The sequence below is a fragment of the Oncorhynchus clarkii genome, chromosome 10, assembly GCF_045791955.1.
Source record: "Oncorhynchus clarkii lewisi isolate Uvic-CL-2024 chromosome 10, UVic_Ocla_1.0, whole genome shotgun sequence".
NCBI lineage: Eukaryota > Metazoa > Chordata > Actinopteri > Salmoniformes > Salmonidae > Oncorhynchus > Oncorhynchus clarkii.
Genome location: NC_092156.1, coordinates 7,048,578 through 7,064,012, shown reverse-complemented (window position 1 = coordinate 7,064,012; position 15,435 = coordinate 7,048,578). Strand labels below are relative to the sequence as shown.

Genomic DNA, 15,435 nt, shown 5'->3' with positions numbered 1-15,435 from the left:
ATAGCCATATGTTTCCTACAGACCAAGGACAGAGTGGATTTTTACATGCACACTAATTATTCGATATGAATCTGATTATGCCTGAATACTCTAAACAATCAGCATGGGCTTGCGGTCAAAACGGCCACGCTAGATGGCGCATTCCGAACGTTAACGCCAAATACCACCCTTCCAGGCTTTTGTTGACTATTTGTTTGATCAGACAGCATCCTTTGCGTTGTTCATGGATGCAACGTTCCCTCCCGTCCGGTAGAGGTTGCTGTGCAGTATGATGGCGAGGAGCGCTGTGTTTTTACAGCCCTGCTTTGCTGCTGTTTAGTGCGCTGTCCACTTCAGCACCAGGCAGGAGAAAAGTCAGCTCGAGATTGGGAATCCAGGACCACGGACAAATCCTTCATAAGAGTACGGCACCCCTCAGCGTCACACGTTGTCCGAAATACAGAAACACTCACCGCTGTCGGCCGTCCAACAATTCCCTTGTTCAGGAGTGAGGGATACGAATAAGGTAAGAAACATCACATCACCTCGTGCTTATTCATAGAAGAGGAATTAAGTTGACAAGCTCGCGACAGCAGGGCTGTTCGCGCGCATCAGTAACGAATGAACGGTAGCTCAAACCCCGTTAGCATACTCAGGCTGGATGAAATGAACACATTCACTTTGCAGTTATATTTTACTATTGCTTCTGTGTAAACACGACAGTCTGTTTTGTTAGCGTAAATTGTGCGTTCGAGAAATGTCCGTGTACAAACAAATACCGTTATTGTTGTTAACCACACAGATCGTGGCGCTGCAGATGTCCCTGCTTTTTTGTACTAATCGATTTCCGGAGCTCTGTTGCCTGCTACTTCTTTCATTCGTAGGTTCATGCTTTTCAATGTTTACCGTAACCGTCCAGTGAACTGTCTGTGGTTGTTCATAATCATTTTAGCCTCGAATATGAGCCGCGCTGATATGAGTTTGGGGATGACATAGTTCATTGGATATGTTTGGAGGATATGTGTTTATAGCGTGCTGCTCTCATTCATCTTACCTGATAGTGAATCAAATGGATTAGTATGGTTGATAATAATCCTACTATTCATGACTACCTTCCCTGAGCCATTATTGAAATCATACGCAATTTTACATTTCATACTATCATATGATGAATCCTGACTGAGTGGGATGAATGTCCTTGATTTCCCCGACATAAATGATAACGGTACAGTAAACAGAATGAAATTGACCGGCATCCTTGAATACAGGAATCCACTTCCGTTCAGTAGACTCCTCTCAACTCAATGGGTAAATTGCTCCCATTTCCCTACGGCTCCAGATGTAATTTACACTGGTTTAGTAGTGGTTCTGACATAGTTCTGCATGGAGGTAGACACATTTTTTTTTTTTAATAAGTAAATATAGCATACACCTGGCAGCATTGAAAGACAGGCAGAGAGTCGTTGTCATCCGAATCATTATTTCTGGAAACAACTTTACCATGTTTTTTTGGCTGAGGAACTGGTTGTACAGAAGACGTTGGTTGTCATACGGTGTTATTGTTTATTGGCATACTGTATATTGGTTGTCATACTGTAAATTGGTTGTCATACTGTAAATTGGTTGTCATACTGTAAATTGGTTGTCATACTGTAAATTGGTTGTAATATGGTGTAACAGTTGGTTGTCATACTGTAAATTGGTTGTCATACTGTAAATTGGCTGTATACTGTAAATTGGCTGTCATACTGTAAATTGGTTGTCATATGGTGTAACAATTGGTTGTCATACTGTAAATTGGTTGTCATACTGTAAATTGGTTGCCATACTGTAAATTGGTTGTCATACTGTAAATTGGTTGCCATACTGTAAATTGATTGTCATGCTGTAAATTGGTTGTCATACTGTAAATTGGTTGTCATGCTGTAAATTGGTTGCCATACTGTAAATTGGTTGTCATGCTGTAAATTGGTTGTCATGCTGTAAATTGGTTGTCATACTGTAAATTGGTTGTCATGCTGTAAATTGGTTGCCATACTGTAAATTGGTTGTCATGCTGTAAATTGGTTGCCCTACTGTAAATTGGTTGTCATGCTGTAAATTGGTTGCCATACTGTAAATTGGTTGCCATACGCTGTAACAGTTGGTTGTTGTGTTCGGTGTGTCCTGATAAGTGTCATCCAATGTCACTGTGAGTGTTCAAAATCAAATGACATGATATTTGTCACATGTTACAGTAATCCACTAATTCAAAAGACACTCGCACACCTGAACAATCTCTCTTTGCAGGTGCCTGACTAACAGTTGAACAAGATGAAGGAAAAAAGGAAACCCGCACACTGCTCTTGATCGTATCACTGATTTCTAATAAGCTTTATACATATCGACCTCTCGTAAAGCTTCTTAAATATCAGTGAGACTATCAAGAGCAGTGTGCGGTTTCCTTTTTCCTTCACATGTTACAGTGAAATGCTTTTCTTGCCCTTAACTAACAATGCTGTTTTAAGAAAAAAAAATGAAATAAATATAAAAAATAATTAATAAGGAGCAACAATAAAATAACAGTAGCAAGGCTATATACAGGGTGTTCCGGTACATAGTCAATGTGGAGACTATATACAGGGAGGTACCAGTACAGAGTCAATGTGGAGGCTATATACAGGGGGTACTGGTACAGAGTCAATGTGTGGGGGGCACCGGTTTGTATTGAGGCTATATACAGGGGGCACCGATTAGTATTGAGGCTATATACAGGGGGTACTGGTTAGTATTGAGGCTATATACAGGGGGCACCGATTAGTATTGAGGCTATATACAGGGGGTACTGGTTAGTATTGAGGCTATATACAGGGGGCACCGATTAGTATTGAGGCTATATACAGGGGGTACTGGTTAGTATTGAGGCTATATACAGGGGGCACCGATTAGTATTGAGGCTATATACAGGGGGTACCGGTTAGTAATGAGGCTATATACAGGGGGCACTGGTTAGTCAATGTAATTGAGGTAATATGTACAGGTAGTTAGAGCTCTCACTTTAGCCACCCTTTTGCAGTCAGCTAGTCAGTCAGCCAGTCAATCAGCTAGTCAGTTAACTAGTCAGTCAGCTAGTCAGTCAGCGAGTCAGTCAGCTAGTCAGTCAGCTAGTCAACCAGCTAGTCAGTCAGCTAGTCAGCCAGCTAGTCAGTCAGCTAGTCAGCCAGCTAGTCAGTCAGCTAGCCAGCCAGCTAGTCAGTCAGCAAGTCAGCCAGCTAGTCAGTCAGCTAGTCAGCCAGCTAGTCAACCAGCTAGTCAGTCAGCTAGCCAGTCAGCTAGTCAGTCAGCAAGTCAGTCAGCAAGTCAGCCAGCTAGTCAGTCAGCTAGTCAGTCAGCTAGTCAGCCAGCTAGTCAGTCAGCTAGTCAGCCAGCTAGTCAGTCAGCTAGTCAGCCAGCTAGTCAATCAGCAAGTCAGTCAGCTAGTCAGTCAGCTAGTCAGTCAGCTAGTCAGCCAGCTAGTCAGTCAGCTAGTCAGCCAGCTAGTCAGTCAGCTAGCCAGCCAGCTAGTCAGTCAGCAAGTCAGCCAGCTAGTCAGTCAGCTAGTCAGCCAGCTAGTCAACCAGCTAGTCAGTCAGCTAGCCAGTCAGCTAGTCAGTCAGCAAGTCAGTCAGCTAGTCAGTCAGCTAGTCAGTCAGCTAGTCAGCCAGCTAGTCAGTCAGCTAGTCAGCCAGCTAGTCAGTCAGCTAGTCAGCCAGCTAGTCAATCAGCAAGTCAGTCAGCTAGTCAGTCAGCTAGTCAGTCAGCTAGTCAGCCAGCTAGTCAGTCAGCTAGTCAGCCAGCTAGTCAGTCAGCAAGTCAGCCAGCTAGTCAGCCAGCTAGTCAGTCAGCTAGTCAGTCAGCTAGTCAGCCAGCTAGTCAGTCAGCTAGTCAGCCAGCTAGTCAGTCAGCTAGTCAGTCAGCTAGTCAGTCAGCTAGTCAGCCAGCTAGTCAGCCAGCTAGTCAGTCAGCAAGTCAGCCAGCTAGTCAGTCAGCTAGTCAGCCAGCTAGTCAGTCAGCTAGTCAGCCAGCTAGTCAGTCAGCTAGTCAGTCAGCTAGTCAGCCAGCTAGTCCAGTCCAGACTTTGAGAGTCCAGACTAAAAGTCTGATAGAGGGGTTAAATCAGTGTGTATTAATATGAAGCTAGCTGCTAGCAGAACACAAGGTGACTAAGAAAGAAACATGGTTGGAGTCTGTAGTGTGGACAATAGAGACCTACTGTCTGGCCAACAGTAATCCCTAGTCACCTAGTTGGTCTAGATGTTGAAGCTGGTCACTGACCAACTACTCTAAGCACAAGTCTCTCCTGTACTCTATATCTTTCTGCTTCTCTCTTTCTCTCTCCATTTTAAACCATCTGTCTGCTACATCTCTCTGTCTGTCTGCTACATTGCTCTGTCTGTCTGCTACATCTCTCTTTCTGTCTGCTACATATCTATGTCTGTCTGCTACATCCCTCAGTCTGTCTGCTACATCCCCCTGTCTGTCTGCTACATATCTCGGTCTGTCTGCTACATCTCCCCTCTCTCTCTCTCTGCTACATCTCCCTCTCTCTCTCTCTGCTACATCTCCCTCTCTCTCTCTCTGCTACATCTCTCTGTCTGTCTGCTACATCTCTCTGTCTGTCTGCTACATCTCCCCCCTCTCTCTCTCTCTCTCTCTCTCTCTGTCTGCTACATCTCTCTGTCTGTCTGCTACATCTCCCCCTCTCTCTCTCTCTCTCTCTCTCTCTCTCTCTGTCTGCCACATCTCCCTGTCTGTCTGCTACATCTCTCTGTCTGTCTACTACATCTCCCCCTCCCTCTCTCTCTGTCTGCTACATCTCCCTGTCTGTCTGCTACATCCCTGTCTGTCTGCTACATCTCTCTGTCTGTCTGCTACATCTCCCTCTCTCTCTCTCTCTCTCTCTCTGCTACATCTCCCCTCTCTCTCTCTGCTACATCTCCCTCTCTCTCTCTCTCTCTCTGCTACATCTCTCTCTCTGCTACATCTGTCTGTCTGCTACATCTCTCTGTCTGTCTGCTACATCTCCCTCTCTCTCTCTCTGCTACATCTCCCTCTCTGCTACATCTGTCTGTCTGCTATATCTCCCTCTCTCTCTCTCTCTCTCTCTCTCTCTCTCTCTCTCTCTCTCTCTCTCTCTGCTACATCTCTCCCTCTCTCTCTCTCTGCTACATCTCTCTCTCTCTCTATCTGCTACATCTCTCCCTCTCTCTCTCTCTCTCTCTCTCTCTCTCTGCTACATCTCTCTCTCTCTCTATCTCTTTCTCTCTATCTCTCTCTCTCTCTCTCTCTCTCTCCTTCTTCCCGTCTCCCAACGGCCCTAAACACCTCTCCCTACGCAGATCAGCGTGTTTTCAAATCCAAACAGTAAATGTTAGAGCACAACGGGTGGCAGGGGTAGTTCTCCCTAATTCAAAGACAGCGATTCCTTCCAAATTATGTTCTTATCTCTGAGCAGCAGGGAGAACAAAGCCAGAAACTGTTCCCCTTCATTCCCCTTAAACCACCAGGCAGCACCGGGGTGGGCTGGGTTGTGTGGATCACATGTTGTGGGATCCAGGAAGTCTCATTCAGAAGAGGGCGTTACTGTGACCGTCACATGTTGTGGGATCCAGGAAGTCTCTTTCAGAAGAGGGCGTTACTGTGACCGTCACATGTTGTGGGATCCAGGAAGTCTCTTTCAGAAGAGGGCGTTACTGTGACCGTCACATGTTGTGGGATCCAGGAAGTCTCTTTCAGAAGAGGGCGTTACTGTGACCGTCACATGTTGTTGGATCCAGGAAGTCTTTCAGATCTAGGCTTTATTTACTAGTTCTAATGGTGCAAAGGATTTCAATCTGTATTGTATAGCATTTTCAGTAGACAGACGAATGTTGTTAGCACCTTCCAGTCTTCCAGTTGGGTTAATTAATATGTGATATTACAGAAAGACAAGCCCCCAGTTTCCCCTGTCTGTCAGCCCCATACTGTACACCCAGGGACTTCACACACAGTGCTGGAGGCCAAATTAAAATGCCTCTGTTCCCATCCATTTTTCAACCTATCACCCTCCAAGCACACACACACACAAACACACACCCACACACATGCATGCATGTGTGTGGGTGAGTGAGAGAGAGGAAAAAAACGAGAGAGAGCAAGGAGAAAGAGAGAGGAGAGAAGAGAGAGAGTTGATGTCATCTGGCTCACGTATCTGTGTGTATCTGTGTGTAAGCCTACTGTCTGTCTGGAGTAGCTCAGTCCTGGACCTAATGGACTGTTCCTCATAGATGGGAGAATGTATACTTCCCCTGCATTCAAGAATCCCTCTGCCTAAAAACAATATAAATAAATAGTGAGTTCCTCAAGGGTCCTCAAGGGTTCTATGGGAAGGGCTATGCAACCATAATGACTCATAGAACCCAGTGAGCTCAACAATGGTTCTTTACAGGTCACAAACGTTTTTTTTTTTTCTTCTCTCTTTTAGTGATAATTCAAATGTAGGGGAGGCGGCTCATTTGAATATTTTGGGGGTTCACCTCTTTTTGTGCAGCTTTGAGTGAGAATGTCATTCCAGGTGATCTCATGTGTTGCGCTTTGCCTTTACATTTCCTATCAGACTACGGCCAGTGTCGGGGACTTGTGAAAGACTCACGTGTCAACTGAGAACAGTTGACTAAATTAGTCAGTGGTTCTCAATTCTCTCCTCGGGGGATCCCCAGCTGCTCCAGAGGTAGCATCCAGCTGCTCCAGAGGTAGCATCCAGCTGCTCCAGAGGTAGCATCCAGCTGCTCCAGATTGTGAAAGGTTCTTTATAGAAACATTCTCCATACAGGTTCTATAAAGAACCATAATAAAGTGCTCTATATACAGTGCCTTGCGAAAGTATTCGGCCCCCTTGAACTTTGCGACCTTTTGCCACATTTCAGGCTTCAAACATAAAGATATAAAACTGTATTTTTTTGTGAAGAATCAACAACAAGTGGGACACAATCATGAAGTGGAACGACATTTATTGGATATTTCAAACTTTTTTAACAAATCAAAAACTGAAAAATTGGGCGTGCAAAATTATTCAGTCTCTTTACTTTCAGTGTAGCAAACTCTCTCCAGAAGTTCAGTGAGGATCTCTGAATGATCCAATGTTGATCTAAATGACTAATGATGATAAATACAATCCACCTGTGTGTAATCAAGTCTCCGTACAAATGCACCTGCACTGTGATAGTCTCAGAGGTCCGTTAAAAGCGCAGAGAGCATCATGAAGAACAAGGAACACACCAGGCAGGTCCGAGATACTGTTGTGAAGAAGTTTAAAGCCGGATTTGGATACAAAAAGATTTCCCAAGCTTTAAACATCCCAAGGAGCACTGTGCAAGCGATAATATTGAAATGGAAGGAGTATCAGACCACTGCAAATCTGCTACCGTTACCAGCCTAAGAAACCCTATCTGGTACTGTTTAGAAGGGTTATGTGTGTGTGTGTGTGTGTACATTCGTTGCCCTGTAGCCCTCAGCCTCCAAAGCGGATGCTACTGAAGAGGGCCTGTGAGTCCAGACCCATGGGTCATTATATTACTCACTACTGAACTGGTGCTTTAAGATAAAGCCACTTTGCTGCTGTTCTCTTAACTTCATTTTCTAAAACTGACATCTGTTTGTATTGGTTGTTGTCAGTTTTATGTTGTGATTTTTTCAGATTGGTCTTGAGTAGTGTGTCGTCTGTGTGTGTGTTTATCCTCGTGGGGTTCAGAAGTCCTTAGGGTAAGGGTTACCGTTATGGTTAGGAGTAAAGGTTTTGGTTTTGTGTTAGGGAAAATAGGATTTTTGAATGGGAATCAATTGTTTGGTCCCCACAAGGATAGTAAAACAAACGTGTGTGTGTGTGTGTGCGTGTGCGTGCGTGCGTGCGTGTGTGTGTGCGTGTGCGTGCGCGCGTGCGCGTGTGCGTGCGTGCGTGCGTGCGCGTGTGTGTGCGTGCGTGCGCGTGCGCGCGTGTGCGTGCGTGCGTGCGTGTGTGCGTGCGTGTGTGTGTGTGCGTGCGTGTGCGTGCGCGCGCGCGTGTGTGTGCGTGCGTGTGCGTGCGCGCGCGCGTGTGCGTGCGTGCGTGCGTGCGTGCGTGCGTGTGTGTGCGTGCGCGCGTGTGTGTGTGTGTGTGATCTAGATACTTCTTTACATCAGGAAGAAGCTGTTTTCCATATCCTTTGATCAGAGAGTCATCAAGCAGAAGAAGAAATAAACATTATATTCAGACCCAAATGGAATCAGTCAGTAATTCAACAAGACTGATTCATTCATTAAATTATATTACTCAATTAAATTATAACATAGCGTTGTAATTCATCATTTGTTTTTTTATATACAAACTCTTTTACAGGGCTAACAGGCGACTCTCTACACTGTGTTCACTTCAATAATACAGTCTCACCTGATTCTCTCAACGAAAAACATCTGTATGGCACAATATACATGGTCCACCACTTTTTGTTCAAAAGTAGGGCTTCTTGTCTCTTCTTTACCACTGACTTCAGAGCTGCTTTGAAGTTTTCCTCACAGTAACAGAGAGAGAGAGAGAGAGAGAGAGAGAGAGAGAGAGAGAGAGAGAGAGAGAGAGAGAGAGAGAGAGAGAGAGAGAGAGAGAGAGAGAGAGAGAGAGAGATGTAATGTTTACTGTTAATTTTACTGTTAATTTTTATTGTTTTTCACTTTGTATATTATCTACCTCACTTGCTTTGGCAATGTTAACACATGTTTCCCATGCCAATAAAGCCCTTGAATTGAATTGAATTGAATTGAATTGAATTGAGAGAGAGACAGAGAGAGAGAGAGAGAGAGAGAGAGAGGGAGGAGCTGTTCCATTTCAGTTCAATTTCTGCGGACGACTTTGTCAACCCTGGCAAACCCTTCTCCACTTTCTCCTCCCTGCTTAATCCTTCCCCTCCCTCCTTCCCCACTGCGGACCACTTTGTCAACCACTGAAAAGATGGTTGACAAACAGACACCTCCCCTCAGAGAGTCTCTGTACAATAGAGGAGAGGAGTGTCTGGTTTCAGAGCTCACAAAGTAAAGAACAAATGATGACTCTCCTCTCCTGGCTTGGGTTACAGGGTTAATTCTGCATGGTTACAGGGTTAATTCTGCATGATTACAGGGTTAATTCTGAATGGTTACAGGGTTTATTCTGCGTGGTTACAGGGTTAATTCTGCATGGTTACAGGGTTAATTCTGCATGGTTACAGGGTTAATTCTGCGTGGTTACAGGGTTAATTCTGCATGGTTACAGGGTTAATTCTACATGGTTACAGGGTTAATTCTGCATGGTTACAGGGTTAATTCTGCATGGTTACAGGGTTAATTCTGCATGGTTACAGGGTTAATTCTGCATGTTTACAGGGTTAATTCTGCATGGTTACAGGGTTAATTCTGCATGGTTACAGGGTTAATTCTGCATGGTTACAGGGTTAATTCTGCGTGGTTACAGGGTTAATTCTGCGTGGTTACAGGTTTAATTCTGCATGGTTACAGGGTTAATTCTGCATGGTTACAGGGTTAATTCTGCGTGGTTACATGGTTAATTCTGTGTGGTTACATGGTTAATTCTGCATGGTTACAGGGTTAATTCTTACAGGGTTAATTCTGCATGGTTACAGGGTTAATTCTGCATGGTTACAGGGTTAATTCTGTATGGTTACAGGGTTAATTCTGCGTGGTTACAGGGTTAATTCTGCATAGTTACAGGGTTAATTCTGTATGGTTACAGGGTTAATTCTGTGTGGTTACAGAAGGGGGGGTATGTGTGTGCAACAAGATCTCATAGTTTCCCTTCAAAATTTGAAGTCTTATGGATGAACATCTACTTTTTACATTAATTCTGCATGGTTACAGTGTTAATTCTGCATGGTTACAGGGTTAATTCTGCCTGGTTACAGTGTTAATTCTGCATGGTTACAGTGTTAATTCTGCATGGTTACAGGGTTAATTCTGCATGGTTACAGGGTTAATTCTGCCTGTGTGTGGGAGGATGGAGAAGCTGACAGAAGTATGGTGACGTACAGGATGTGAACAGCTGCTGCTAAACTCAACAACCCAACACACACACACGTACCCTGCTCTATTCACACACTGAATGTCTGGAGTACCTGTTAGACATTACACTCTCATCAACTCCTTCAAACACGCCATGTGCCGAAAATGGCAACACTTTCTCTACGCGCCATGGCAAAATGTGTCGATTTGCTGGAAATGAACTTTAAATCTATTGGTTTTCTCTTCTCTGTCACGAGTTGGGGTGGGGGGGTGGGGGGGGGGGGGTACACAGACCCACGAGCCCCTGCGGCCCCTCGTGATGAGTTGTTTTTTTTTGGTGGCCCCCACCCCCATCAAAGTTACCCGTCATAAACAGCTCTACTGTACAAGTAATGGTATTATGTTTTAGCTCTGTATTTAGCTCTGCTCTCTCCAAGAGAAGACACATCTTTTTTTGCAAAGACTTCACAATGTGATGCATAGCAATGATACCATGTTGGAGGCAGAGAAACAGGCCGAGAAACAGGCCGAGAAACAGGCCGAGAAACAGGCCGAGAAACAGACAGAGAAACAGACAGACAAACAGGCAGACAAACAGGCAGAGAAAGAGGCAGAGAAGCAGACAGAGAAACAGGCAGAGAAACAGAAACAGGCAGAGAAACAGGCAGAGAAACAGGCAGAGAAACAGATAGAGAAACAGGCAGAGAAACAGACAGAGAAACAGATAGAGAAACAGACAGAGAAACAGGCAGACAAACAGGCAGAGAAACAGGCAGAGGCAGAGAAACAGGCAGAGAAACAGAAACAGACAGAGAAACAGAAACAGACAGAGAAACAGACAGAGAAACAGGCAGAGAAACAGAAACAGACAGAGAAACAGGCAGAGAAACAGACAGAGAAACCAGAGAAGGCAGAGAAACCGAAACAGGCAGAGAAACAGGCAGAGAAACAGACAGAGAAACAGACAGAGAAACAGACAGAGAAACAGAAACAGACAGAGAAACAGGCAGAGAAACAGACAGAGAAACAGGCAGAGAAACCAGAGAAGGCCTGAACAATGTTGTGAATGCTGCTCCTCTTTCCTGACTGCCTCTCACTCTTTAACAGGGAATGTTTGACTTCATTGCTCCTTATTGGAAATAGGTACACACACACACACACACACACACACACACACACACACACACACACACACACACACACACACACACACACACACACACACACACTTATAGAGAATTGGAAAACGGTAGGTGGTTGGAGGGGACAGGCAGGGGGTAGCGTGGGTGGCAGTAGGAGGCGAGAGCCCAATTTACGTTGCTGCGCTCCTCTGAGGCTAGCGCTGCGGCCTCTCTTAGTCACGGGTTGTAACGGCACACACACACACACACACACACACACACACACACACACACACACACACACACACACACACACACACACACACACACACACACACACATACACACACACACACACACACACACACACATACACACAGGGGCTGCATGGAGGCACGGAGAGGGAAGACGGAGATGAAGGGTGCCGTTTTAGTGTTGTTATTGTACTGAAGTCAGAGCATTTGTCAACATGAAAACATGTTAGACATGGCAAAATGTATAGAACTGCAAGAAAAATTGCTTTGTTACCTCCATATCCTGGTTATATTACCTCCAGATCCTGGTTATATTACCTCCAGATCCTGGTTATATTACTACCAGATCCTGGTTATATTACTACCAGATCCTGGTTATATTACCTCCAGATCATGGTTATATTACTACCAGATCCTGGTTATATTACCTCCAGATCCTGGTTATATTACTACCAGATCCTGGTTATATTACCACCAGATCCTGGTTATATTACCACCAGATCCTGGTTATATTACCACCAGATCCTGGTTATATTACCACCAGATCCTGGTTATATTACCACCAGATCCTGGTTATATTACCTCCAGATCCTGGTTATATTACTACCAGATCCTGGTTATATTACTACCTGATCCTGGTTATATTACCTCCAGATCCTGGTTATATTACCTCCAGATCCTGGTTATATTACCACCAGATCCTGGTTATATTACTACCAGATCCTGGTTATATTACCACCAGATCCTGGTTATATTACCACCAGATCCTGGTTATATTACTACCAGATCCTGGTTATATTACTACCAGATCCTGGTTATATTACCTCCAGATCCTGGTTATATTACCTCCAGATCCTGGTTATATTACTACCAGATCCTGGTTATATTACAACCAGATCCTGGTTATATTACTACCAGATCCTGGTTATATTACCACCAGATCCTGGTTATATTACCACCAGATCCTGGTTATATTACTACCATATCCTGGTTATATTACCACCAAATCCTGGTTATGTCACCAATGTGATAAAAAAGAGTCAGCCCGTAGAGACTGAAGATGGGGCATTCGCTTGGCTTTGTGAGATTCTCAATGCTTTTGTTAAACCCCTTTTGTGGATCTTTTCACTTTTAAGGGGTGTGATTTGAAGATTTGCTTTCTCAACTAGACAGGATAGGAGGATAGGCCTGTTAGATTTTTTTCATGGGGTTTTATCCATTCTAGCATCAGCAGTGTTTAGGTTGTCAGTCTTTTATGATGTTCCACAGTCATTCTATTTGCTGTTTAGTATGCTTGTTTGGTTCCTACAGGGACGATGAGCTCACAACTGCATCAGTAAATAACGTCAACGACTGCAATAAGTGATGCTTCCTTTCTGAATGTAGCTGCCTGAATCATTGCTCCAAGAGAGTAGAGAGGGAGAAAGAGAGAGTAGAGAGGGACAAGGGAGGTACAGTAAGAGAGGGAGAAAACAGAAAGAGAGAGAGGAAAGCGAGAGATGGAGAAGAGGATAAGGAAAGGGTGAGATGGAGAAGATATAGGGTGAGATTGAGAAGAGATAAGGGAAAGATGGAGAAGAGGATAAGGAAAGGGAGATATGGAGAAGAGAAGGAAAGGGAGAGATGGAGAAGAGATATGGAGAGGGAGAGATGGAGAAGAGATATGGAAAGGGAGAGATGGAGAAGAGGATAAGGAAAGGGAGAGATGGAGAAGAGATATGGAGAGATGGAGAAGAGATAAGGGAAAGATGGAGAAGAGATAAGGAAAGGGAGAAATGGAGAAGAGAAGGAAAGGGAGAGATGGAGAAGAGATATAGAGAGGGAGAGATGGAGAAGAGATATGGAAAGGGAGAGATGGAGAAGAGATAAGGAAAGGGAGAGAAGGAGAAGAGAGAAGGAAAGGGAGAGATGGAGAAGAGATATGGGAAGGGAGAGATGGAGAAGAGATATGGAGAAGAGATAAGGAAAGGGAGAGATGGAGAAGAGATATGGAGAGATGGAGAAGAGAAGGAAAGGGAGAGAAGGAGAAAAGAAGGAAAGGGAGAGATTGAGAAGATGATAAGGAAAGGGAGAGATGGAGAAGAGATAAGGAAAGGGAGAGATGGAGCAGAGATATGGAAAGGGAGAGAAGGAGAAGAGATAAGGAAAGGGAGAGATGGAGAAGATGATAAGGAAAGGGAGAGATGGAGAAGAGAAGGAAAGGGAGAGATGGAGAAGAGATATGGAAAGGGAGAGATGGAGAAGAGATATGGAAAGGGAGAGATGGAGAAGAGATATGGAGAGATGGAGAAGAGAAGGAAAGGGAGAGAAGGAGAAGAGATATGGAAAGGGAGAGATGGAGAAGAGATATGGAGAAGAGATAAGGAAAGGGAAAGATGAAGAAGAGATAAGGAAAGGGAGAGATGGAGAAGAGATATGGAGAGATGGAGAAGAGATGGAAAGGGAGAGAAGGAGAAAAGATATGGAGAGGGAGAGATGGAGAAGAGATAAGGAAAGGGAGAGATGGAGAAGAGATATGGAAAGGGATAGATGGAGAAAAGAAGGAAAGGGAGAGATGAAGAAGAGAGGGTGAGATGGAGAAGAGATAAGGGAAAGATGGAGAAGAGATAAGGAAAGGGAGAGATGGAGAAGAGATATGGAGAGATGGAGAAGAGATAAGGGAAAGATGGAGAAGAGATAAGGAAAGGGAAAGATGAAGAAGAGATAAGGAAAGGGAGAGATGGAGAAGAGAAGGAAAGGGAGAGATGGAGAAGAGAAGGAAAGGGAGAGATGGAGAAGAGATATGGAGAGGGAGAGATGGAGAAGAGATATGGAAAGGGAGAGATGGAGAAGAGATATGGAGAAGAGATAAGGAAAGGGAAAGATGAAGAAGAGATAAGGAAAGGGAGAGATGGAGAAGAGAAGGAAAGGGAGAGATGGAGAAGAGATATGGAGAGGGAGAGATGGAGAAGAGATATGGAAAGGGAGAGATGGAGAAGAGATATGGAGAAGAGATAAGGAAAGGGAAAGATGAAGAAGAGATAAGGAAAGGGAGAGATGGAGAAGAGATATGGAGAGATGGAGAAGAGAAGGAAAGGGAGAGAAGGAGAAAATATATGGAGAGGGAGAGATGGAGAAGAGATAAGGAAAGGGATAGATGGAGAAAAGAAGGAAAGGGAGAGATGAAGAAGAGATAGGGTGAGATGGAGAAGAGATAATGGAAAGATGGAGAAGAGATAAGGAAAGGGAGAGATGGAGAAGAGATATGGAGAGATGGAGAAGAGATAAGGGAAAGATGGAGAAGAGATAAGGAAAGGGAGATATGGAGAAGAGAAGGAAAGGGGGAGATGGAGAAGAGATATGGAGAGGGAGAGATGGAGAAGAGATATGGAAAGGGAGAGATGGAGAAGAGATATGGAGAAGAGATAAGGAGAGGGAGAGAAGGAGAAGAGAGAAGGAAAGGGAGAGATGGAGAAGAGATATGGAGAGATGGAGAAGAGAAGGAAAGGGAGAGAGGGAGGAAAGATATGGAGAGGGAGAGATGGAGAAGAGATAAGGAAAGGGAGAGATGGAGAAGAGATATGGAAAGGGAGAGATGGAGAAGATGATAAGGAAAGGGAGAAATGGAGAAGAGATAAGGAAAGGGAGAGAAGGAGAAGAGATATGGAGAAGAGATAAGGAGAAGAAATAAGGAAAGGGAGAGATGGAGAAGAGATAAGGAAAGGGAGAGAAGGAGAAGAGATAAGGAAAGGGAGAGATGGAGAAGAGAAGGAAAGGGAGAGATGGAGAAAAGAGGGAAAGGGAGAGATGGAGAAAAGAAGGAAAGGGAGAGATGGAGAAGAGATAAGGAAAGGGAGAGATGGAGAAGAGATATGGAAAGGGTGAGATGGAGAAAAGAAGGAAAGGGAGAGATGGAGAAGAGATAAGGAAAGGGAGAGATGGAGAAGAGATATGGAAAGGGAGAGAAGGAGAAGAGATATGGAGAAGAGATAAGGAAAGGGAGAGATGGAGAAGAGATATGGAAAGGGATAGATGGAGAAAAGAAGGAAAGGGAGAGATGGAGAAGATGATAAGGAAAGGGA

At 44.4% G+C, this 15,435-nt stretch overlaps 1 protein-coding gene across 1 annotated transcript in view; it reads left to right on the top strand.

The window, feature by feature from the left end:
* The first annotated feature begins 439 nt into the window (after positions 1–439).
* Positions 440–15,435, top strand: part of LOC139419403 (serine/arginine repetitive matrix protein 3-like) — a 166,561-nt gene continuing 151,565 nt past the window's right edge. The window contains exon 1 of the mRNA XM_071169350.1: positions 440–505. The gene's annotated coding sequence lies outside the window, so the exon portion shown is untranslated. The remainder of the gene's footprint in view (positions 506–15,435) is intronic.